The sequence below is a fragment of the Triturus cristatus genome, chromosome 3_2 (assembly GCF_964204655.1).
Source record: "Triturus cristatus chromosome 3_2, aTriCri1.1, whole genome shotgun sequence".
In the NCBI taxonomy this organism is placed as follows: Eukaryota; Metazoa; Chordata; class Amphibia; order Caudata; family Salamandridae; genus Triturus; species Triturus cristatus.
In genome coordinates this window covers 851,201,846-851,226,299 of record NC_140584.1, presented here as the reverse complement: position 1 = coordinate 851,226,299, position 24,454 = coordinate 851,201,846, and the positions used below count along the sequence as shown (strand labels likewise).

The 24,454-nt window shown below is 44.4% G+C and overlaps 1 protein-coding gene across 1 annotated transcript in view; it reads right to left on the bottom strand.

The window, feature by feature from the left end:
• SUPT6H (SPT6 homolog, histone chaperone and transcription elongation factor) overlaps positions 1-24,454 on the bottom strand; it is a 1,106,805-nt gene that overhangs the window by 1,032,704 nt on the left and 49,647 nt on the right. The gene's annotated exons all lie outside the window — the stretch shown is intronic.

Below are 24,454 nucleotides of genomic sequence, written 5' to 3'. Positions count from 1 at the left end.
CCGCGTACCATCAAGAGGCTGTCTTGCTGATCATTATATCCACACAATAAAGACCATCCTAAAAAACTAATGACTGACACAGGAAAAGACTGGGAATTTAGCTACCTTTGGTCCGGTATGCAATAAGAATACATAGGTAGTCTTCCACAGGTTATAGTCCATTCGAGCTGGTCTTTGGGAAGCAGCTCAGGACTTAATTGGATATGGTAGCTGAACGGTGGGAGGAGGAGGAGGAGGAGGGGTTAGACTTTCCAGAGTATGCAGCCAACCTAAAGGAAAGGCTTCATACTCTTTGGGACAATGTACGAAAACATATTGAAGTTGCTCAGGGGAGACAAAAGATGTATTACGACCATAATACTAAACTCAGGAAGTTGCAGGTAGGAGACAAGCTATAGGCCAAGTAGCAGGGCCCGTATGCTGTCACAACACAGTTCAATTCGGTGACATAGGGTGGATATGCCCCACTGTGGTTAAAAAAGAGCAGATTTATCAAATCAATCTACTGAAGAAGTGGGTTGGGAAACAAGTACCAGACAGGGATTACCAACTAGTTTTGCTAGTTACTGATTCCCAGCGCCTAGAGATCTGCTTTTCACCCCCGGAGTCGAACTCAGGGGAGGGGGTCGGTACAGTTTAGTCCCAATCTAATAGCCTCCCAACGTCACAGTTTCCTGGCTTTAGTAGACAAGTACCGAAATGTGTTCTCCAGTAAATCTGAGAGGATTCCCCAAATACAGTAGGACACTGCGGCACAGCGATAACAGGCGATTTGCTTAAGTCCCTATAGGATCCCTGAAGCGTGTAAGAGGGTAGTGGAGGATGAGGAAAAGCTGGTAGGGGGGGGGGGGGGTCATTGAGCCCTCTCACAGTGCCTAGTGGTTCTGGTGAATCAATCAGGAGTTTGTAAAGCGCTGCTACTCACCCATGAGGGTCTCAAGGTGCTGTAGGGGGAGATGGGAGGTGAGGAGAGAGAGAGAGACTGCTGGTCGGTCTGGGCGTGGAGGTTAAGTCAAAAACCCAGGTTTTGAGCTCCTACCTGAATTGGGTCAGCAATGGGGATGGTCTGAGGTGGAGGGGCAGGGTGTTTCAGGTCTTGGCTGCAAGGTAGGAGAAGGATCTTCCTCTGGTTCTGGTCTTGTGAATCATTGGGATGGTGGTCAGGGCAAGTTGGGGGAAGTGGAGTTGTCTTGCGGGTACGTGGAACGAGAGGCAGTGGTTCAGATATGCTGGTCCTGTGTCGTGGAGAGCTTTGCAGGCGTGGGTGAGGAGCTTGAAGTGGATTCTCTTGTTGACTGGGAGCCAGTGGAGTTGTCGAGTTATGTGGCTATGTGGCGGGGGGGGGGGGGGGTACGGAGTGGTTTCTGGGAGACACCAGCGTTGTGTGTTGCCATTGGCAAGTCAGCAGGTGATGAGTGCTTGAGTGACCAGCTTTTTGGATTCTGTGGGGATCCATCTGAAGGTCTTTCAAAACAGGCAGAGCATGTGGAAGCAGGCGAAGGATACAATGTTGATCTGGCAGTTCATTGTAATCGAGGAGTCCAGTATGATGCCGAGGGTTTGTGCATGGTCCGAGGGGGTGTTTGGGGGGGGTGGGGGTGTTGAGTAGGGGCCCAGTGCAGCAGGCCACCTGACTAGGAGTGTGGTCTCAGTGCTGTGGCTACTTTGGAAGCTGGATTGAGAGCAGTCCAGGATGTGGTTATCTTCGATCAACTCTGAGAGTTGTGCGTTGAAGGCCTTCTCGATCTTGGTTGGGAAGGGAAGGATGAAAATGGGTCTGAAGTTATTGAGGTCTGTCAGGTCGGCAGATGGCTTCTTCAGCAGGGGGTTGAGCTCAGTGTGTTTCCAGTTGTCGGGGAAGGTAGCGGTTTTGATTGAGCAGTGGATGGTGCAGGGAAGCTCCGGGATGATGGAGGTGGCCGCTCTGTGGAAGATGAAATACCCGCAATGGGTCCGATGGGGCTCCAGAGTGGATGATCTTCACTGTCTTTAGTGTGTCAGATGTAGTTTAGGTTTTTACTCTTTGGCCTGCACAGGGCTCATGTCACGTTTCAGAGATTGATGGACTAGATTTTGCAACCCCACCTTGACTACACTGTGACTTTCTTGGATGCCATCGTCTACAGTCAGACCTGGGAACAATACACCCACCACTTGGAGGCGGTGGATACAACCCTACAAGATGTCGGTTTGACAGTGAACTCTGAAGAATTGCACTCTGGCTACTAATTCAGTCTGATACCTGGGGTACCACATACATGAGGGAAAGAAAAGACCTCAAAGTGGATAAAGTGAATATTACCAGACTTACCGATCAACCAAAAATATTAGATCTTTCCTGGGATTGATGGGTTACTACCCCCGCTTCATTCCAGATATTTCGGAGATGGTCACCCCCCGGACTGATCTACTGGTAAAGACCAGACCCACCTTTATCACCAAGTAGTAACCAACTCACCAACAGAGCTACAATCGGTTAAAAGACATTCTGTGTTGTGTCTGGAATTCACACAGCAGTTTGTCCTACAGTCAGACGCATCCAATGGAGGGCTTAGAGCAGTTTTCTCTCAACCATATCAGATGGACCTCCTCCATCATGTGGCCTACATAAGTAGGAAGTTGCTACCCTGCGAGACCCCACTACCCAACCACTAAGAAGGAATGCATTTCGATTAAATGGGTCATGTCACCCCTGCAAAATTATTAGTCGGGCTAATCCTTCCTCCTTACTGACCATGCACCACAGGTGTGGTTGGTTAGAAACAAAGTAATACAAAATGCATGCAGTCCGTGGAGGGAGGGGAGAATCTAGGCCAGTGAAACAGACAAAAGATCTGGGATCGGATTGTTCAAAAGCAAGTGTCCTCACACGCCCTTGTGGGTGTCATGCTTCATCATCAGGCAGCTCCTCGTTGGGCCGGGATGGCATAGAAGGGGTAGGTCACCACTAACTCATCACACTTGAAACCTTTTGTTCCCGGCTTGCGTGGTCTCTGCCATCACCTAAGGGGTCAGTAGCAGCCCGAACTTAGGTCGGGTTTTAGATATCTCCAGGTATACTTTACTATGATTATTTTGTTGAATGATTGGTGTAACTTTTGCTAATGTTACATACATTTACCCAAATCACAAGTAGATTAGGCTTCATTTTCCAGTCCTGAAGAATTACCCAGATCAATAGTGACACTCGAGGCAAGAAATATATGTACACACACACATACCCCCAGCCCCCCTTCTTCCCCCCCTTTATAAGCTGGAAAGGACCATCACCTCAACATTCAGTCATCCATTGCCCTCGAATCATAACAAGAGAACCCACCTATTAATTTAATTGGATCTCTCTTAATTTTTAAATAGCACTAATTTACATTACACCAGGCAAAGACCCTCCCCCCGCGTGGCCCGTTGGGCATTGCAGCGCCGGCCCAACAAGAAGCTGCCCGATGAAGAAGCATGACACCCACAACTGTGTGTGAGGGCTCTTGCTTCTGAACAATTCGATCCGCAGATCTATTGTCTCAGTTTCCCCGACATAGATCCTCCCATGCTTCCCTCCGCCAGGAACTGCATACTTTTTGTATTACACTGTAACCTATGGAGCCTGTATGCTGGACCTTAAAACACTCGTAGTCCCCCTTTATGTTTGACTAGAAACAGACACCAACTCCAGGGTTTTGCATTGGTTTTTAGCTCTCTAAACCAATTTCATTCCAGGCTCAACATCAACCCAGGAAACTGCAGAGCAATGCAGATTACCTGTCCCGAACTACAGTCTCTTCATGGCCCGATCAGCCATTCCTTGATTGGATGTGCTGTGACAGGGCTGGTGTAGCTGACCCTGGCGGGGCACCCAGGGGCATTGCAAAAACATTGACTAGCACCCTAGTCGTGTCAGAGGCCCCAGGCCCTCACCAGAGGCGGGAGACTCATAGGCAGCAATAAAAAAGGGCAGGAGGCGGAAGAACTAGGAAGAAGGCCGATGGCGTGTGAAAGAGGCGAGGGAGAGCAAGTGAGTTGGGGTTGGGGAGGGAGGAGGAGGACAGAGACCATAAGGGGCCGCAAAGGCTGCAGCACCCATGACCAATGCAGCGCGGACTCATGAGACGCTGGCATCTACTGGAGAGATGGAGGAGCAATACCAAGGAGCCGTCGATTCCCAAAAGGACCAGGGAAAGGCAAGAAGGACGAGGCAGCTGCGGCTCTAGCATAGAGTCGCAGCTTCAGGCAAGTGACCCAGGAAGGGGCTTGCACAGTTGGTTTGCAGTTTGTTACACAGGAATATTTGGTGGTGATATAATATATCCTTGTCATGCTCTGTGGGTATAACACAGTTGTATCAGCACCTTTTAGTTAAGCTTCCTTTGATATTTTTGGTAATTAGCTTTCGAGCACAGTATTTATTTAAATCCCTGTAATCCAGCATCCCCTACATCCGGGAATTTCAAGATGGCTGCCACAAAACTCCGACGAGAATGGACTGAGAGTATCGACGACTGGATTCATGATACCAGGAGGGGAACCTGATTGAAGAACAAGGAGAAGGAACCGAGAAAAACACCGACACCCAGCCTAGAAGCAACACTCCTATATCCAGCTTCCCCCAGGAGGGAGAGGACGCTGCAATACCCATTGCCGCCGTACAGGAGTACCATGGCTTCAGGCAAGTTCAGTTCTTTCGTTTCCTTTCACTCGGGAGTTGGCGGGGAGTTTGGAAGACTGTACGCCCACACAGATCCGAGTAGAAGAGCACTCCTCCCCTTTCACAACTGGTGACGGCATGGTGATGGGAAGTTAGGTAACTGGCTGTTCGCTCATTAGGACTGACATTTTTTTTGGTTATTGTTTTCTTACTTCGAGGGACGAAACTCCAGACAGGATCAGGACTTGGAACAAGAGCAGACCGGAGCATTTCTGAGACGACGCTCTATCCGGGACCTGAAGTGGAAAGGACATTGTTTAGGGGATTCTTAAGGAAACCCTACTGACTAGCATTTGAGATTGCAGTCAAGACTACGAAGGGTTTGAGGATATTCAAAGACCCCTTTACTTAATTTACTAGTGAGAATATTTATTTCCTTCCACAAGGTCTAGCAGGAGACAATAATTCCTCACAGGTGAGAGGGAGTAGTAGTAGCGTCATGTATCTGGTGAATTCATGTCACACTTTAACGAGGTTGGTGTGGAAAAAACCCCATTATAATCACAGAGGGGGTGTTACAAGTGGTTGCTTAGAGCCCGACTTGAACGGGGATCCTGTTGGACAGATAAACACACTGCGGTGCTACTGCTGAAAGGTTGTTTTCATGACTATGGTTTGATACTTAAGGCCTCCAACTTGTGTTTCCCCGAGGGTACTGTCTAACCACTAGTGAAGCAGCAAGAAGAAGAGTCTACGAACATGGAGAGGGAACTTCAGACGGAGCACTGGCCGCGAGCAGTTTGGCTGTTTCTGTTGGATGAGGTTATTTAATAAAAAATCTCACATATCAACCAGCTGATGGAAGTGGTGTTCTACCTTCCTGTAAAAATTACCAATTATTACATATCTACTATCTACTTCATATACTGCTTCACAGCATGCATCAGGGTGACACTAGACAGTCCGAGTTACTGTAGTCTCCGCCACTTTTCTTACTTTGGAACAGCTCCATCCGCAGGTCTGTTGGAGAAGTGACAGCGTATCACAGTTCCTTCAAGTCAGTCGAGTGAGCTGCTTTTGAGAAAGGAGTACATAAGTACTTTGTAGGTCGGAATCTGCGGTCGTCGACGGTCCCGTCGACGTTATAGTTGTAGACGGTGAAGCGCCGACGGGTACCATAGTAGATTGAGGTCCCGTCGTCAGAGCCGTCATACACTGTGTCGTCGATGAAGGTTTCGTCGACGGAGCCGTCGTCGACGATGATGTGGTTGTCGACGGTGATGTGGTTGTCGACGGGACATTCTTCATCAACGGTGGCATCATCTACGCCGTCGGCGGCAATCACAGCGTCGACGGCAGTTTGGACGTCGAGGAGGTCTTTTTTATTTTTAGCGTCTACGAGACAGACCTACTGGCCGTCGACGATGGAGTCGTCGTCGACAGTGAATGAGACGCGACAGAAGTTGAAACGGTCGTCGTCGACGAGGTCTCTTTCAATGCCGTAGATGGAGATTTACTCGTCGTCAAAGCCACCGTCGTCGTCTGGGTGGAAGAAGGCTTTATGAAAGCATGAAGAACTTCCTGATGAGAAACCTTCGCTGGAAGAGTCTTAGGAAGGACCTCTGAAGACTTCTTAGGCGCCTTCTTTTGAGGTGGCTGCGACGAAGGGCCTGGAGAAGCCACCCTTGATCTTTCGGAGAGGGCTGAAGATATGGAAGAGCCCTCACTTTCCTCAAAAGACAGTACTGGGTCTTTGTCTTTAAGCCTCTACAGCCAAATTAAGAGGCGTCCCTCACGATGTTTGAGGGTCTTGGAGGAAAAGGTACGACATACCTTACAATCTTTTGAAGAGTGATTCGGATAAAGGCAGTAGAGACAGTCCTTGTGTTGATCGTCCACATGAAGTCTCTTTTTTCCACAGGAAGCACAAGACCTAAAAAGGCCTTTCTTCAGAGTATCTGCCATGAGGAACTGAAGACCTTCACCCAGAAGTTGGAAATTTGTAGAAAGGAGCACTGGTAATCCAAAAACAAGGAATGCTGAGCAGAGCTCAGAGGAGACTCCCTAAGCACGACGTGCGGTAGAAAATCTGAGGGACTAGAGTTTCTACCAGGAAAGTTCTAGAGGGTGGTGATAGCCGACTGGCTACTCTCCAAAGTTTGGTCCTTTTTTACAAAAGGACGTGGATATATTACTAAGGTGAGACCTATGGCCTATTACTCTATATGTCTAGTGAGACATTACTTTATTTATGTACCGGGGACTCCCATCCCGACGACGGGGAATGATTCAAGCATGTGAATCTATGAAAGATACCCTAATACTGGATAAATTCTTTATTCTGCGTCATTACCAGCATATTTGGAATAAGGCCCCAAACGTTAACAAGTGTAGTATGAGTGATTATCAAGAAGGGGAACTTCAAGGTTCATTGAACCCCTACCCAAGAAACCAACGGCAGATGGTGCCGATCTTCAGAACTATAGACCGATTTCGCTCCTCCCAGGCTGCTCTAAAATCATGGAAACTCTGATTAATCGCCAACTGTCAGATCATCTGGAGCGGCATGACCTCCTGGATCCCTCGCAGTCGGGTTTCCGTGCTGGTTACAGCACAGAATCCGCTCTGGTAGAGGTAACTGACACCATCAGAATGCTGCTTGACGAAGGGACCCCGGTGGTGCTGGTCCTTCTTGATCTGTCAGCAGCCTTTGACACCATCTCTTACAGAATTCTGTTGGATAGACAGAGATTGGTGTCACTGGAAGGGCATTAGAGTGGCTGCAGAGATTCCTATCGGATAGATCGCAATGTGTTCAACTGGACTCATTTGTCTTGCAGACCTCGGCTGTGGATAAGGGGGTTCCTCAGGGCTCTATTTTAAGACCCACCCTGTTCAACATCTATGTGTCGTCTCTGGCCACCATTATAAAATCTTGTGGGTTCCAAACCATATCCTATGCGGATGACACTCAGGTGATTATTCCCATAGAGAAGGACCCCAGAGTGACCAGAGACAGATTTAAGAGCTGCATGATGAAAATATCCACATGGATGAAAAACAACTATCTGCAGCTAAATTCCAACAAATCGGAGATCTTATTGTTGGCAAAGCAGCAGAGACATGGACAGATGAGTGGTGGCCGGAGGAATTAGGATCATCTCCCCTCCCCAAAACGGGGTAAAAAACCTAGGTATCTTAATGGATAACAATTTATCCATGGAAGAACAGGTTAAAACCCTATCGGGTAAATGTTTTGGACTGATGCGTATGTTAAGGAAGGTCTTCCCGTGGATTCCTCTCTCCGCCAGAAGGGCTCTGATCCAGGCACTTCTGGTAAGCAGACTGAATTATGGGAATGCTCTCCTGGTGGGGTTGAGGGAAGACCTACTTTCTAAGCTACAAATCGTGCAAAACACGGCCGCCCGTTTAGCCTTACACAACCCCCGCGGACGGCATCCTTGCCACTACTAAAAGAGCTTCATTGGCTGCCCATTAGAAAAAGGGCACTTTTCAAACTTTTGTGCCTAGCTTTCAAGGCACTCCATGGACAGGGACCTAAATACCTCTTGGAAAAGTTGGAATGGTATATTCCATCGCGACTTTTAAGGTCTAGCAGCCGAAAGCTTCTCCTAGTGCCGAAAATTAAAGAAGTGAAGATAGGGGGACGTGCCTTTTCCTATCTGGCTCCTAAACATTGGAATTCGCTGCCTCTAGAAATGTGCTCCTGCCCCTCGTTAAATATTTTTAAGAAGCACTGAAAAACCTGGCTTTTCAACTGATACATTTTGCTGCAGAAGCCCGCCTCCCAGGCACCAAGAGATCCCCTTGGGGATGATTCGTGCGCCATATAAATAAAAATAATAATAATTGCTTATTGAAATAACAAATGACCTCAACAACCCAGCCATTCAACTGCCATGGCAGACTCTGCAACCACAGTTGGGTGTCAGTATGCAGACAGTATGAAGGAATATTGGATTAACTGCAGTCAACTAATGAAGGGTTCCTCCTACCCGACTCAATTGTGAATTGCCTTTTGAAAAATCTGGAATCAACTCACGAGACAAATTGCATGTGGCATATGATCCTGCATGAGGAATCGTGCAATTCAGAACAGCATTTTAATTAGACATGTTTTGAAAAGGCTGGCTCGCGTTAATACAATTTAATAAATAGTGATGGGGCTGTACAAATACACAGTAGTGCCAAGTGCATGGGTAGCCTAAATCCACTATTAAAACACACTGGTACTATAATTCAATGATACCTGGTAGACTTATAGGACCCTTCACAGTGAACGCTCTCCTGGCACGGATAACACGTGGTTTTATAATCGAACTCACGGTGCTCAATAGAGTAACCTACGACAGATAAGTGGGTCGGTCTGGTTGCAAACCTGTGACCTTCAGGTCACACGCGCCTCCCCGTGGACGCAGGTGTCCAGGGTTTCCTAGTCAGCTCTTGAAAAGATGACATTTTGGGCATGTGGGAAGTCTTACTGCCCACCTTCCCCTATCACTATTTTAATGTTGTATACAACTCAGTAGAGCCGGTGTAAGAGCAGCCTAAAGACATGTTGCCAGGACCCTCTCTGGCATCACCGCGGGTGGGCAACATTGTAAGTCTTTATCGATGTTAGCTTCCTTAACGGACATTTCAAACCATAAAGCGAATTGACTTGCTCTCAGCAACCAATTTGTCATCTTATTGACCCTCCACTACTTGTATTGACCCAGAAACCGGCCATGGGAGGAAGGCGCGCTGCAGCAAAGCCCAGGATGGCTTGGCGCATCGTTGAACTCTGCGCACGTGATGCTGTTACTCCTAGAAGGTGGGGGTGGGGCTATTATCGCATTGTAAAACTACATTGAGTAGCATATAGAATATGATGAGGGCAAACATGCAAAACGCTGGGTCATTCCGACATTCTCGTCATCGTATTAACCTTATATGGTGTTTCACTCTCAAAGCAACAAAAGCACTGATGTGGCGATTCAAAGACATCCGAGAGACAAAGTCCTAGAATACATGACTGATAGGGGTGAAGACAGAAAAACAATCACGATGCCGATTGTTTCTGGAACAATTCGCTGTTTTATGTTGCCATCACCTTTTCCTTGGCTACCTTGCCTTCCAAATTCCTAATGCAGTTTGTTATGTGTAGGTAGTTATAAAGGAGATAAATTTGGAAAAGATCCGCGTCACAAAACCTATTTGCAGAATAGTCTGAATCAGAAGCGTTTAAAACATTTCCACTTCAATTCACCTACACAATTTCTTTGCAGTTTGCACGTGTTGGAATCAGACATTTGGTGTCCTCTACTGATGCCAGGGACAAAGAAGTAACCGTTTGCCCATTTACAAAACACTCGAATTTAGAAACGGTATCCGAAAGAGAAATTGAGAAAAGTGCCTAGCCGAAAGGCAAAGGTCGAAATGGCAGGGAATTTGGTGTGAGCCGTTCATATTTCTAAGTTAGGCAAATGTCGTTCCATCTAGCTAGGCTATATGACACTTAAGTGCAAAAAGTTCACAGTTTGTGGTGAATAGCATAACACAACTAAATATTATTCATGTTTAACCAAGGTATATCAGGACCGAGAGCTGCAGAGGGGAAAGAGCTGTGAAAACGGAAGGTCCCTTTAATGCTACTGCTAAATAGCCCTGAGCAGTTGTGTATCACTTCTAAGCATATCAAGATCGTTAGCCGTCAGCATATTTCAAGATTCAATTTCAACTCCGAGTGTAGTTATAGTTAGGACCTATTTTCCATAGGAAAACCGCAACATTCTATTCCCAATAACTTTGGCGCTGGTGGACGAATCGTCACGAAATTTTCAAAACTCGTGGGGCACTCCGGTCTGCTGCTATCCTGAAAGTTTCACGTGATTCGTCAAGCGGGGGCCGGGAAAAAAGGGGGGTCCCAAAACGTGTTTTCCCCATGCAATTTCCCATAGGAACTTTATCGGCAGGTACAGCCTGAACTGCTGAACGGAATTACACCAAATTTGGCAAAGAGGTAGCCCTTAGTTCGGAAAGGTGCCTTTTTGTTAAATAGTGTAAATCTGTTCAGTAGTTGCTGAGAAATTCAAAAGTAAAAACATATACATACATATACATATCTATCTATCTATCTAGGGCCGCGGATCCTCCCGAGCTTTATGCTAATTGGCTGTCAACACTTCAAACCAGGAAGTGTTGGCAGCCATCTTGTGCCTCGGAAGAACCAAAAATACATATAACTATTATTACATTTAAAAATCCTTTGAAATTCACTGAAAAAAACCATAGGTTTCAGGGCTGTTATAGTTAGCTGGACATTTCACTCGTACAAAACCATTGAAATTCCTCCGTTATAGTTAGTTCTGCTAACTATAACTCGCGCGCCCGCAATCCACTGCTGATGATGTCACATATTCCATCATTCATGACATGGTCAGTGACATCACTGAAGACATCACTGATGACATCATCCACGTGACAATCAGATACACCTCAACATACACTAGTATAACCTTTCATCACTCACTGTAAAATACAGAGTACCATATTTGAATCCATTGACCCACCAATACAAGTTTCTAAAAACCCACTCAGTGATTCCTAGATCTACACACACACACCTAATCACTTACCTATAGATTCACTCATACATGCTGTCAATGATCAATAGAACACTATCAAATATACGTATACACCTATATCGACATTACACATCAGCACACATCCTATTCACTTATGCAGTCATCCTACTCACCTATGCAAACAATGAATCATACTTACATTTTGTCAGCTACACACTTAAACACCACTTCATTTATTCATATAGATAGTAACTCATACTTAGTGTGTTATAAAATCACTATTACAAATATACAGTTATCCATACAGTCACTCACACAATCTCTGAGTCTTATGTATACTTATTTATATACAAGAACTGTCACATACACTGCCTTTTATTTTTCTAGTTTGTTGGACATGTACCATTGAGAGATATATTTGCTCATCACCACGCCCATAAAGATATTCACCTAAACAACTGTAATAACATGCAGTCTTAACCTCATATACCTACTAAATCAACTATTCACACATCTTTGGGATGTCACACACACCCCCCACCGAACCACACACACACACATTCACTCTCCCATGCAAATGCTCAGTTAACTAATCAATAACTAATATAGACTTTCACGCAGCTAGTAACCACCTGGTTCAGCAGTTTACACAACAACTGACAAAGTGATACAGATATTCACACAGTTTAGTCACTATTCAATATATTTAGTGACACTATAAATTAGTCAAGTAAACAGTCACACTGCTACTAAATCCTCCATCCAGATATTTATATATCCACTCATTCCTCAATGCAGATTGCTATATATATATATAATACATATTTAAATAATTAACCAAACCACATTCACTGGATGAGGTCATCAGTGATGTCATTTGAGATGTCATCAGTGATGTAATCAGTGATATCACTGACCATGTCATGAATGATGTAATATATGACATCATCAGCAGTGGATTGCGGGTGCGCGAGCTATAGTTAGCAGAACTAACTATAACGGAGGAATTTCAATGGTTTTGTACAAGTGAAATGTCCAGCTATCTATAACAGCCCTGAAACCTATGGTTTTTTCAGTGAATTTCTAAGGTTTTTTAAATGCTAATTCCTAACTATAACATGTCTGAAACCTATGGTTTTTTCAGTGAAAATATTACACATATACATATACATATACATACACACACACACAAAACTACAAGTCCCAGAATGCAACGTGTTGTCTAAGAATCTATGCCTGGCTAAAGATGTCGTGAATACCATGGAAGCCACAAGACAGCTATGTGTTTGGGGAGGCATATCCACTGTTGCCATACCAGCACCCACAAACTAGAGCGCTGGCTGGAAAAGGTTTATCAGCTGCCACTCACTTTGAATTCGCGTTGCGTACTTTGATCTCCCTGACCAGCTTTCATGAGCAGACAGAGAGATAGAAGTAAAACATCCCCATCAACCTGTCAATCCCACACGAAAATCTGAGCCGGGCCCCGGGGAACAGGGTGGGCCAATGCGGTCCGTTGTCTTAGCAATTAGAGAACATGCCATGCCAGCCACCGATCTCGGGCTGCTCCAAAATTTATTAGAACATGCAATTTAGCATCAGCTCAATCACCGCGGACATGACAGCGAGAGGGGCATTAGAGCACTCACGGCTTTATTATCTGTCCAGAGAGTGCTGGGCATTATCGCTGTCTCTGGGGAGGTGAAGCCGCTCCCACCGGAGCCGAACACTGCCCCTTCCTCCAGTCCTCATCAGCTATCAAAAGACCAATGAAACATTGTGCTCCCTCCCCCTTCATGACCCTGATCAACCCCCGCAGGTGCTGAGCACAGCCCATTAATTCGGCATCTAAAGCACCTGGGAGAGGACTACTCCCTCCTCTGCCTGGCCACTAGCACCATGCACACCCGGCCATTCACTCATCTGCTGTCAAAACACTGTGGGTAAATTAGCACTGCCCCCCTCCTTACAGACCTGACCACCGGGTCAGAGGGGAGCCACATACAGATTTCACGCAAATGTCACTATCATTTTGTATTGACGCTTCAACATCAATTCGACACAGACAAAGCAAAGCACTTTATTCCTGCGCTTCCCACCCAGTCACTCTCAAAAGTACTACCTGCGATGTCTTTCAAAAGAAGCACGTGGCTACGTTATGTAAAACGTCAAGACACTGAAATAATTAAAAAGAACGGGAGGCAAATACGCCCAGTGACTTAACTGCAGGTATGTCATTCACATATTTAAAAATAACAGAAAAGACGAAGATACATATATTAGTTTTTGTGCGGGCGTTAGGCGAAGTCAAATCAGTACAGTCTATAAAACGCAGATAAGTACTGAAAAGAGCATTACCAGCACGTCAGAGGAGCTCCACTACACCACTTGTCCCTGAGAGCTTTTGGTGTTTTCATCTTTCTGTTTGCAACAAAATTACACTACTTCCGAAACAAGCGCTCGCCAAAGCGGTTTATATGTGCATCGTGCTTTCGCTTTCAGCGAAAGAACGATGCAAAAATAAACACGAAGTGCCCTGTCTCCTTTTGGGAGGCCCATCTAGACTGGATCTCAGAGGCTTGTTTATATAACATGCCTCCGAGATAAAACATTGCTTCACGACAGCCCGTGAAGCAGGAGACCCAGTCCGGATGGGCTGTCCCAAAAGGAGAAAGGGCGGTAACACAGAAGCCTCATTTTCAATGGGAAGCCACTGTTTACCATAAATGGTGACACTACCCAATGAAAATGAGGGGCGGGACTTCAAGCCCCCTTCTGAAATACCCTTACCCACAATATGTCTCGCAGACGCGAGCAACGCATGCGTGCTGCAACGCAGGTCTGCGAGACCTAAAAAGGAGACTTGGCCTGTGTGTGGGCAGTGGAAAAACTAAATAATTTTTTATGGGGGTGGCCTTTCATCTTAGTCACTGACCACAAACAACTTATTTATATGATGGATGGTGTTAGGAGTGGTAATGCTTCGTCCGGATTAGTTACTCATTGCTAGATTACAGGAGTTTAATTTTGAAACTCAGCACATTCCTGGTGTAATTTTTTTTACTGCCCATTGTTTATCTAGACTTCTGCCTGTTGAAGAATGTGAAGGAGAAATTACTGATCAGCATGAGTGTGTGGTGGCCATGATGGATGCTGCAAGTATGTGCGAGTCTGCTATTTCTGAAAAGGAGTGGAAAGATTGTGTGGTTAATGACACTGTTTTGTTCAAAGTGAAACTTTACATTCAAGGTGGAAAGAGTGAGTGATTCGGCTGTTTTGTTAAAGGACAAGGGTTGGTGGAACAAAGGTTCTATTGTGGTTCTCAAACCTGCGCAAGAATGTTTTTTGGAAAAGGCTGATGATGGTGATCTGTGGTTTGATGGGAATAGTTCTGGTCGTTTCTTCTCAAAGTTTGATTGGGAATGGAGGTATCGCCATTCATGATGCACGCCAGTCAGGATCGAACGCAGAGAAGATTGTTGATTTCTCTGTTGAAGATAATCTTGTTTTGCAAAAGAGAAGATCCAGGGTACCAAAGAAGTTTAAGGATTATATTTTAGATTTTTTTTTTGATTGTTTTATTAAAGGATGCATGTGGTAATGGTAGCCTTTCTTTATAGAAGTGAGAGTCATTCTTGTCATTTCATTATTGTGCACGTCATATAGAATTGTATTATGCAATATGGAATTCACTGATGCAGGAGCTTTGGTTTGAATGCCAGAGAAGCGTTGGGAGTTTGAGTTGGCTGAATGCCTTAGCTCTTGCACCAGGGGGTCCTTTTATGGCACATTAAAATAAACAAGTAATTTTTATATTTTAATTGACTCCCTCGCTTTATTAAAACGAGTCTTGGGAACCACACACCAGGAAGAGGTACCTGAGCATCTGGAAAAAGTGGTGTAGTTGGTCCATGGAGAGGAATTTGGATCCCGTGGAAGCCCCTGTTCAACTGATAGCTAGCTACTTAGAACATCTCTTTGATTCTGGTCTTTACTACAGAACTGTAAACTGTTATAGATCTGCAATTTTGTCAGGTCACGCTTAGATAAATAATCTAGCAATTGTTAGTAATGCCTTAATTAAAAGAGTCATGAAAGGGGTTAGATTAAAAAGACCTCCTAAAACTCGTAACTGTCTTTGGGATGTCAATTTGATTTTCAAACTTTTCTGTAATTGGCAAGATAACACTCTACTTTCTCTCAAACAAATCTCCATGAAACTTGCTACTATACTTTGTTTCATCGTCTTTAGAAAGGTTTCTGACATTAATGCTCTTGAAATTTCTAACAGGTTTTATTCTTCTGAAAGTGTTTATTTGGGCATCTGGAGAACTAAGACTATGTCTGAGTCCATATTGTATCCCTTTTTCCATGATTGTGATTAACTGTGTGGTTAATTGCATGAAAGTGTATGACTTAAAAATTCAAAGTCATAGAGCGGATGACATTGATCAATTACTCCTGTCTTATGTTAGACCACATAAACCAATTTCAACTGCTACTTAGGCAAGATGGATTCGCTCAATTATGAATGAAGCAGGTGTAGATCTCACTATATTTGGTGCTGACTCTTCAAGAGGAGCTATGGCTAGTAAGGTTTTCTGGGCAGGAGGTTCTCTCCCAGAAATTCTTAAAGCGGCTGACTGGCCTAATGCTGGTACTTTCGCTAAGTTCAATTTAAGACCAGTTGAGCATGTTAGTAATGTGGCCTCGAGTGGCTTTAAACATGCATAATGGTAGCCTCCGGTCTTGTAATGAAATGAAGATTCTCCAATTACCATGCAGAGAGAATCTGGATTTCATTAAAGACAACAGAGGCTAACATTATCCCACTCTCCTCTCCCGAGGATTTTGGGTTTCATTGAAATTAAATGTCTTTTCTTGTCTATTATTATTGGTGATTTAACTCTTTGCGCTTATTGCAATGTTTTTTTCTACACATGTGCTGTTACTTGTTTCCAGTACTTCTGTACTGTGAGGATTTCTTTCTTTTTAGATCATAATGCATAGAAGCTGCTCTTACCAAGGAAGATGCATTCTACAATTTGGATTGTGCAGCTAAAAGAGGAAGATGGTGCAGTGCACAGGATACTTGTACTGTTTGTCTGAACATTCTTTACTTTGTGATGTATCCAGTGTTCTTTAAAGGGCTGCATGTTTGGACAAACAAAATTAAAGTATATGCATAATGATAGCCTTCGTTGTCTTTAATGAAACCAAGATTCTCTCTGCATAGTAATTGGAGAATCATCATTCTCTACTGTGGCCAGTCCTCCCCAGACAGTCTGTCTCTCTATCAGAGCCATATAATCCAGCCTTGACTACTTAGTGCTCCATAGTTTGTTCCGTAAACGGTGTGGGAGGTAGGATTCCAAGCACTGGGAGAGCCCTCCGTTAGGCTCTGTGTTCCTGGTGCCAACCTTCTAGACCTGGACAGCACAAAATGGTAGCTGCCAGCCAGAGACACATTTCTGCCCTGCTGCTGAGCCAAGCTCGAGCAGGGGAAGGCAGAATAGGCATCCTGTCACAGGGAGGTGTGACCACCTCCCAGACAGGATTTTGTGCATTGGGACTGAGTGGGTGCACTTGCCAGCGCCACCAAGTGTGCATGAGGGGCACATTTGGTGTCCCTGTGCATAGTCCAGTTCATAGCAGTCCTGGGAGCCGCTGGCACAAAACTGGACAAAGGACGTGGGAGTAACCATCCTTCGTGGGATAGCTCGTGCACAGCTCCTGGTCTTCCTCTGCATCACCTGTTCTTACAGCTGCAGAGTCAAGGTCATCGTCACCCATCCTGCAACACCGGACATCAGAGGGCATTTGTCTTCCCAGTCTCCTGGTCACTCCTGAGTGACATAGACTCTGTCCCCTCTGCTTGCAAGTACCTCTCATCTAGAATCCACTTTCAGCAGCAGCACTTTCCAGAAGTCCACCACTGGGTTTGACGACAGTTTCCGACACCACTTCACACGTATGCACCCAGCTTCCCTGGCGGAGGTAACGTGGGTACTAGGGTATCCACAGGTGGGGTGGCTCTCCAACCTTCTGTCTTCCACAGGATTTCTTCAGGGTCCTCTGGGAAGTGTCCTTCATCTTTAAAAATCCAACCGCAACTTAAACGTAGAGATGTATAGAGCATGCACTTGTGTTCCGGCACTATAAATGCTCTTTGTGAGGTCCCCATCTACTCACCTTGGGAGGTTCCTTGGGTCTCTAGCACTTCTACATCCTCTCGACATTGTCTTGACCAGAGTTGTGGTTCTTATACCACTTTTAGTATATGGTTTGGTACCCCCTTGGGGTTCACTGTGTAGTATGTGCTATTTAATGAGTTTCTTTGCTAAAGTATTGTGGCATTGTACATATCTCCAGGTAGGAGATATTTAAGTGTTAGAGAGTATTTTATAACACATACATATTTTTATAATTACATTGTGAGGTTCTTTTTCACTTAATCTGTACTAGAAGATTGCATTCTGGTATAACAAGCTGCTTTACATTCCTTCTGGACTAAGCCTGAAGGCTGCTCTCCACAGCTACCACTTAGAGGGCTTTCTAAGGTTGTGTAATACCTCTTAAAATCACCATAAGTGTTGTCTGGACTGGTGCATGGTGTCCACTTACATAAGTGTACATATATTCCAGGCCAGCTTCTCACACTGGAACATAAATTGTACCCCCAATAGGGTGCCTGCTCCCACATCATTATCTCCTAGGTGTCCGTCAGCTCAACTCTTCATCCATTGAGCAACAGACTCCAACAGCTGCCCGCAATGAGCTTTAACTTCCTCCTGCACATGGTATAGTCAGTGTGATGACATGTAGTGAAGCTTGAAAAAGAAAAGAAAAAAAAAAGGACGCTAAACCCTTAAATCGCCATCCTTCTCTTTGGTGCCAGTCATTTCTTTAGCACCTGCAAGTTAAATCAAATACCCAGCCTGACCTTTGGGCTCACTGCCCAGTACGGCGCTCTTGCGGCTGCATCTAAACCAGATCCAAGCCAGCAGATCAGGCCAACACTTACAGGAAGATCAGCAAGCTGGGAGGATTATCTCAACTCCAACACGCCGCACACATACAACGCCGCTCTACAAATTAATCTGAAGACACAGTAAGTAATCTTACCAACTGACTGATTTGTCTAACAAATCTGTGGCACTTCAGCAACTCCCTTTGAACGCTCCCTAGCTCTCATTGTAGGAATGAAGGTGGCATGTGTAGGTCAAGCGGATAATGTGGCATAACGGCAGAGCTGCCGACCTTGGAACTGGAGAACCAGGTTTGAGTCTCGATGTCAACTCAATATCCTGTGATTGTGGACAAATCACTTTAATCTCCCTGTGGCTAAGAAAAAAAATATATATATGAATGTGTCTGTGTAATGTAACTGGGGTTCGTGTAAAGCGCTTTAATACCTTCGGGTCGAGTTCACTCTATATAAAATTGCAACAAAAAAAATAAATATTAAATAAACTTTGCATATTTTTACTATCCTCATTAACGACTGCATAGAAGCAGAGTACTACACATAGAGATTGTCAAAACCCTGTGTTGCAGAATATCCGATGTGTTGTATATTGTGTGTTTATGGCCAACATACCCTAAAAGGTCTGCTGAATGTGTGCAGAGTAACTAATCTTGCGACATTGTAGACCACATACTACATATGCTGCTTTCTGTGCAATGCATTCGTCACAACTACAAAATCTGAGAGTTATGTAGAAGAAATGACAGATTAAGCACTTGTGAACCATAGGTTCTCAGGTTGACTCTCTGCAGGGAGGTGTGGGGATCTCCTATAACCTAGACAATAGCAACCTGTACAAATTTGAGCAAGCAAGGCCCTGCACCCAAACAATACCTATACCAGCGGTCTTCAATATTTTCTGTAGTGAGAGGTACTTCTGTCACTAAAAATGATTGTGAGCTACTGAAGGCCAAGCCACGAGCGCATTGTTACTAGCCACTCCCACATCCAGTTTCATTGATTTGAAGCCTAATATCCATAGAGCCAAAGACTATGGTTTGAAAAAAATACTTTGACTAGGGGCACTTTGACAGGGCTGCCATGTGTGTCATTGAGAACGTGGTCTTTGGGGACGTATGAACAGGAGAGCATATGAATGGGATGTGTGTATGGGTGAATGAGAGTTTGTGTTATGTACACTTGTGGCATGGGACATACCCTTTAGCCATATGTGGTACAATTAAATGTATAACACAAACATAACTTTTTTTTTTTTTAATGGGCAAAATTTAAAGAACAGAAAAATGTTCTGCAAAAAAATGCTCATAATAGGGAACATTTTTCTGCCCTCTAAATTTCTCCCACTGTATTTTTCGGTTATAAATATTACACTGTCTCCCAGGCACTGGAAGCAAGATGTCTGCTGTTTGTAAATGCAACACTTTGAAATGGGATAAAATTAAACTGAAGAGTTAACTTTATATTTATATGAATTCTATAGAAATCATAATTTTAATGTTCTCACATTTCAAAGTATCGCATTTACTAACAGTCTGCAATTTGCACCCAGTGGCCTGTAGACATGCCGGCATAACAGAAAGACACAACCATTTGTTTAAATAGGAAGAATATAAAGTGAAGAAATAGGCTTTATAAAATATTAAGACCTAATTGGCTTAAATTAAAATGGAGAATCAATCAAGTTGTACTTGTATAGCGCGGCTTATCACCCAAACGGTTGTTGGACTGAAAATGTGTCTAGCTGACTCCTTCTAGCATTGTGCGAATTAAGTTAGCATTTGCGGCACCCTTTTGTATTCAACCGCCATTTTGTGCCACGATCGATATGAAGCTTCTGTCTCCTACTGTTTGCCTCAGCAGAAAGCAGTCTCAATTGCTTTTTATTTTTCAAGGATGCGCTTCGCTGCACTAATGAATAGCTTGTTCTGTTTTTGTATGCCTTTCCTTGTAGGTAGCCCTGCTCCCACTCTCAGAGAGACTGGCACGGGCTGAGAAACCTTGACGCTAAGATAGTGTGTACCCGGTCTCAGGATGGTAGCTCATCCTTCTGTACCTTCTTTGTTGATCAGTGCCCAGGCTGGAAAATTCCAGTCCGGGCGGGTTTTGCGGGTCTTGGAAATGTATATCTGACTACACCTTGTGGCCGGGGTCAGTCCCTCGGCAGCTATCTAAGAAGGCTGGTCAGACTGGACTCCGCTCGAGCACATACTAATAAATACATTTGTTTGTATTCTCTACTGTCTGACTGACTCTTCATATGTATGGAGAGCTGAGAGGTGTTCGTGAATGACCCAGGTGGCCCAAATCGGGTTGTCCAGATGCTGTTCTGCAGGAACCAATCGAAAAGCCAGTTCTTGTGTCCCTTCCTGAAGGGGTTAATTTGAAGATGAGGTGTGGAAGTAGAGAATGTTACAGGATTTGGCAGTAAGGTGGGAGAAAGATCGTCCTCCGGAGCGGAAGCATGGTATATGCGTTAGGGCAGGGTGTGCGGAGCAGAGGGTCCAGGGAGGTTGGTGGAAATGCAGGCGGTGGTTTATGTAGATGAGCCCTTGGTTGTGGAGGGCTTTGTAGGCACGGGTCAGAAGTTTGTAATGGCATCACTTCTCGACAGGGAGCCAGCGGAGCTCCTTCAGGTGCTGGGTGGTGTTGGCCTTCTGGTACAGGTTGAGGATCAGTCTAGCAGGTGCGTCCTGAATCATCTGGAGTCTTCATTAGTTCGATGGTTGTGCCTACATAGTGTGTTGCCATAGTTAAACCAGCTGGTGAGGCGGGCTTCTGTCACTGTTTTCCTGGTGCTGATGGGGAGCCATTCGAAGACTTTGCGGAGCATGTGGAAGCAGGCCGAGGAGACAGAGTTGACCTGACGTTTCATGGAGAGTACATGATAATGCAGCGGTTGCAGGAGTGGTCTTTCGGATTGGGTCCAAGGAGGAGTCATTCCAGAAGACGGTGTGTCTGCCCAAGATCAGAACTTGCATTTTGTCTGAGTGGAGCTTTAAAACAGCTGTTCTTCATCCAGGCTGAGACACTCGATACAGCTGTGGAAGTTGGTCTTCGTCTAGGTGGGGTCCACTGAGATCGAGAGGACGAGCTGGGTGTTGTCAGCGTAGGAGATGATGCTGATGTTATGTGATCTGACTATGTCTGCGAGTGGTGTCCAGTAGATGTTGAAGAGGGTTGGACTGAGGGATGAGACTTGAGGGATACCCAAGATGGTGTGCTTCGGTAGTGAGGTGGAGGGAGGGAGGGAGGGAGACTTTCTGGGTACGGCCCCTGAGAAAAGATGGCATCCATCTCAGCGCCTGGTCTGTGATTCCGATCTGGTGTAGTCTATCGGTAAGTGTGTGGTGGGAGATGGTGTCGAAGGCTGCAAGGAGGTCAAGCAGGATCAGGGCGGCTGGTTCTCCTCTGTCAAGAAGTGTGCAGATGTAGTCTGTTGCGGCGATCAAGGCTGTCTTGATGCTGTGGTTAGCTCTGAAACCAGATTTGGAAGGGTCCAGAAGGTTGTTTCTCTCGAGGTGCTCACCGAGTTGGATGTTGATGGCTTTCTCCAGGACTTTTGAAGGAAACAGGAGCAGTGAGATGGGATGGTAGTTATGGACCTCGCTCGAGTCTGCAGAGGGTTTCTTGAGGAGGAGTCTCACTACAGCAGGTTTCCGGAGTCAGGAAAGGTGGCTGTGGTTATGGAGGCGTTGAGAATGGCAGTGAGCTGGTGGCTGATCTCATCTCTTCCGAAGTTGGAAGTCAGTGAGGCAAGGGTTGGTGGGTGCTCCTGAGTGGATGGAGTTCTTTAGAGTAGTTGTGTTCAGTGTGCTGAGTTGTTCCCATGTGGTGAGTGGGGAAGGGGTCAGCGGTGGTGGAGATGGTGGTAATAGCAGTGCTGGTAGTAGTGGTTGATGGGATGCTGAGGAGGTCGGTGGGTGGGGATCAAAGCTTCTGTATCTTGTTGTGGAAGTAGGCAGCGAGAGAGTTGCATGGTTAAGGATGATGGTGAAGAGAAAAGCATTGACTCAATGTTTCACAGAAATATTTTAATCTACTTTAAATTTCTCCAATTTGAAAAATAAATGACACCATGTTTCAGTTATAAATATGGCACAGTGTCTACTGGGAGCAAGAGGCCTGCTGTTTATAAAATCTAATACTTTGAAACGAGATAAAATGTGTCAACTTAATCATTAAGTTAACTCTTCATTTTAATTTTCTTGAATTTAAAAGTATTAAGAAACATTTTGACCTCATCCTCCAATATGGAGTTAAGGACTTTTATTTAAGATTTAAATACCTCAATGCTTCAGTTTTTCAACCCTACACCCTGGGTCATAAATCTGACTACAGCACGGCTCATTATCTGGCCCTCCTCTGCAGCCCAAATATAATGATGTAAAATAAACAGAGCCTTCCCTTAACTTCAAAAAAGAAAATGTGACCTTGTGCTCATTTAAAAAGGAACTCAAGGCTGTGAGCTACTCTGAAGGCTGTGATATACTAGTAGCTCGCAATAGATGGCTGGAGACACCTGACCTATACTATAAAACTATCAGCTCTCATTATGGCTCATCCAATGGGGGAAAAAACTTTAAAAAGCAAGGGAACAAAGAAGGGGGTCAGAACAGACCAAACTCTGAATCTTCAATACCGATTTTCTTCTGATATCAGTATATAACACCAACATGGACATAACATTACAATACCTGCCACCGCTGCGCGACCTAGCACAATACACAAAAACGATTACAGGCCTACTGTAAACTGAAATGAAGGAATTAAAAAATGAAAGATTTACAAGGAGGCCTTAGACACACAGTACCACACCCGTTATGTTATTGAGATTTCATTTATGTGGTGCAATGATCATGGGATACAGACCTCCTATTTCCCAAAATATTGAATAAAATTCACATATACATTAACAGGGAGATCAGCACACACTGTACTCACAGACACAAATTAAATCGTAAGAATCATTATTCTCATTCCAATAAGTTTCAAAAGTTTCAAGAAGAAATATAATCACATTTTCAAAAATCCTTTATTCTTTTTATTTCTTCAAGGTGTAGCCCACGCGTTTCGTCCCTTTATGGGACTTCTTCAGGGCTTAATCATGTAACAAATCTCTTAATATGATGTATCATCTCTGATATGTAAAGGAATAAAAATCTTGTTCTACTCAATAAACTAGTGACTATTAAATCCAGAGCTTCAAAACGTTTTGACACCAAACAGGGACACCATTCTGGGGGACAGCTTGTCTCCAACACCACGGGCATAAGATGCGGTGGCCTACATTGGCCTGAAAGCACTCTGGCGAGAAAAATTCTCTATTCTGAAGCTCTGGATTTGATAGTCCCCAGTTTATTGAGTAGAACAAGATTTTTATTCCTTTACATATCGGAGACGATGCATCATATTAAGAATTTGTAACGTGATTAAGCCCTGAAGAAGTCCAGTGAAGGGACGAAACGTGTTGGCAACGCCTTGAAGAATTAAAAAGAATAACGGATTTATGAAAATGTGATTATATGTCCCCATGAAACTGCCTGGAACTGATTGGAATAAGAATAATGATTCTTACGATTTAATTTGTGTCTGCGAATACAGTGTATGCTGATCATCTTGCTGGAATTAAAAAATTACTTAAAGAGTCTTTCATCCTGGCGGCGGCTTTGGGAATGAGTACTGCTGAAGATAAAAGGTCTTCGATACAGAAGATGAAAAGAAAGATTATTATTATTTTTTTAAATCAGATCTTATGTTGAAAAAAATTATATCTATACAAACAAAAAGCAAGATAGAACAGAAGAGCCTCCCTTAGAACACAGAAACGGTATGCATATAATGCGCATCCTTCTTGGAATCATGGACCCCACAAACTCTGGGAATATCCTTTGACAAAGACTTTGAAATTGAAAGAACATACAGAATACCTACGAAACTCATACCTCTCTCAAAAACACCAAGACCAATCATATTTAGACCACTTAGATACCCTCATTAATAAAAGATAACCGATAACATGAGGAAGATCATGATAATTGAATGTAATGGCACGAAAACAGGCATCACACAATCATAATTGAGGATCATAAGAAAGGCTTTTTAGCCCAGAGGATACACTTAAAATCAAAGAACTTCTCTTTAGCTTTTGTAGGCCATTACTAACTTAAAAAGAAAAAAGAACACACATAAGATGCCTTCGTTTGAGAACCTGCTGATTTTCTGTACCGTAATGACGTAATT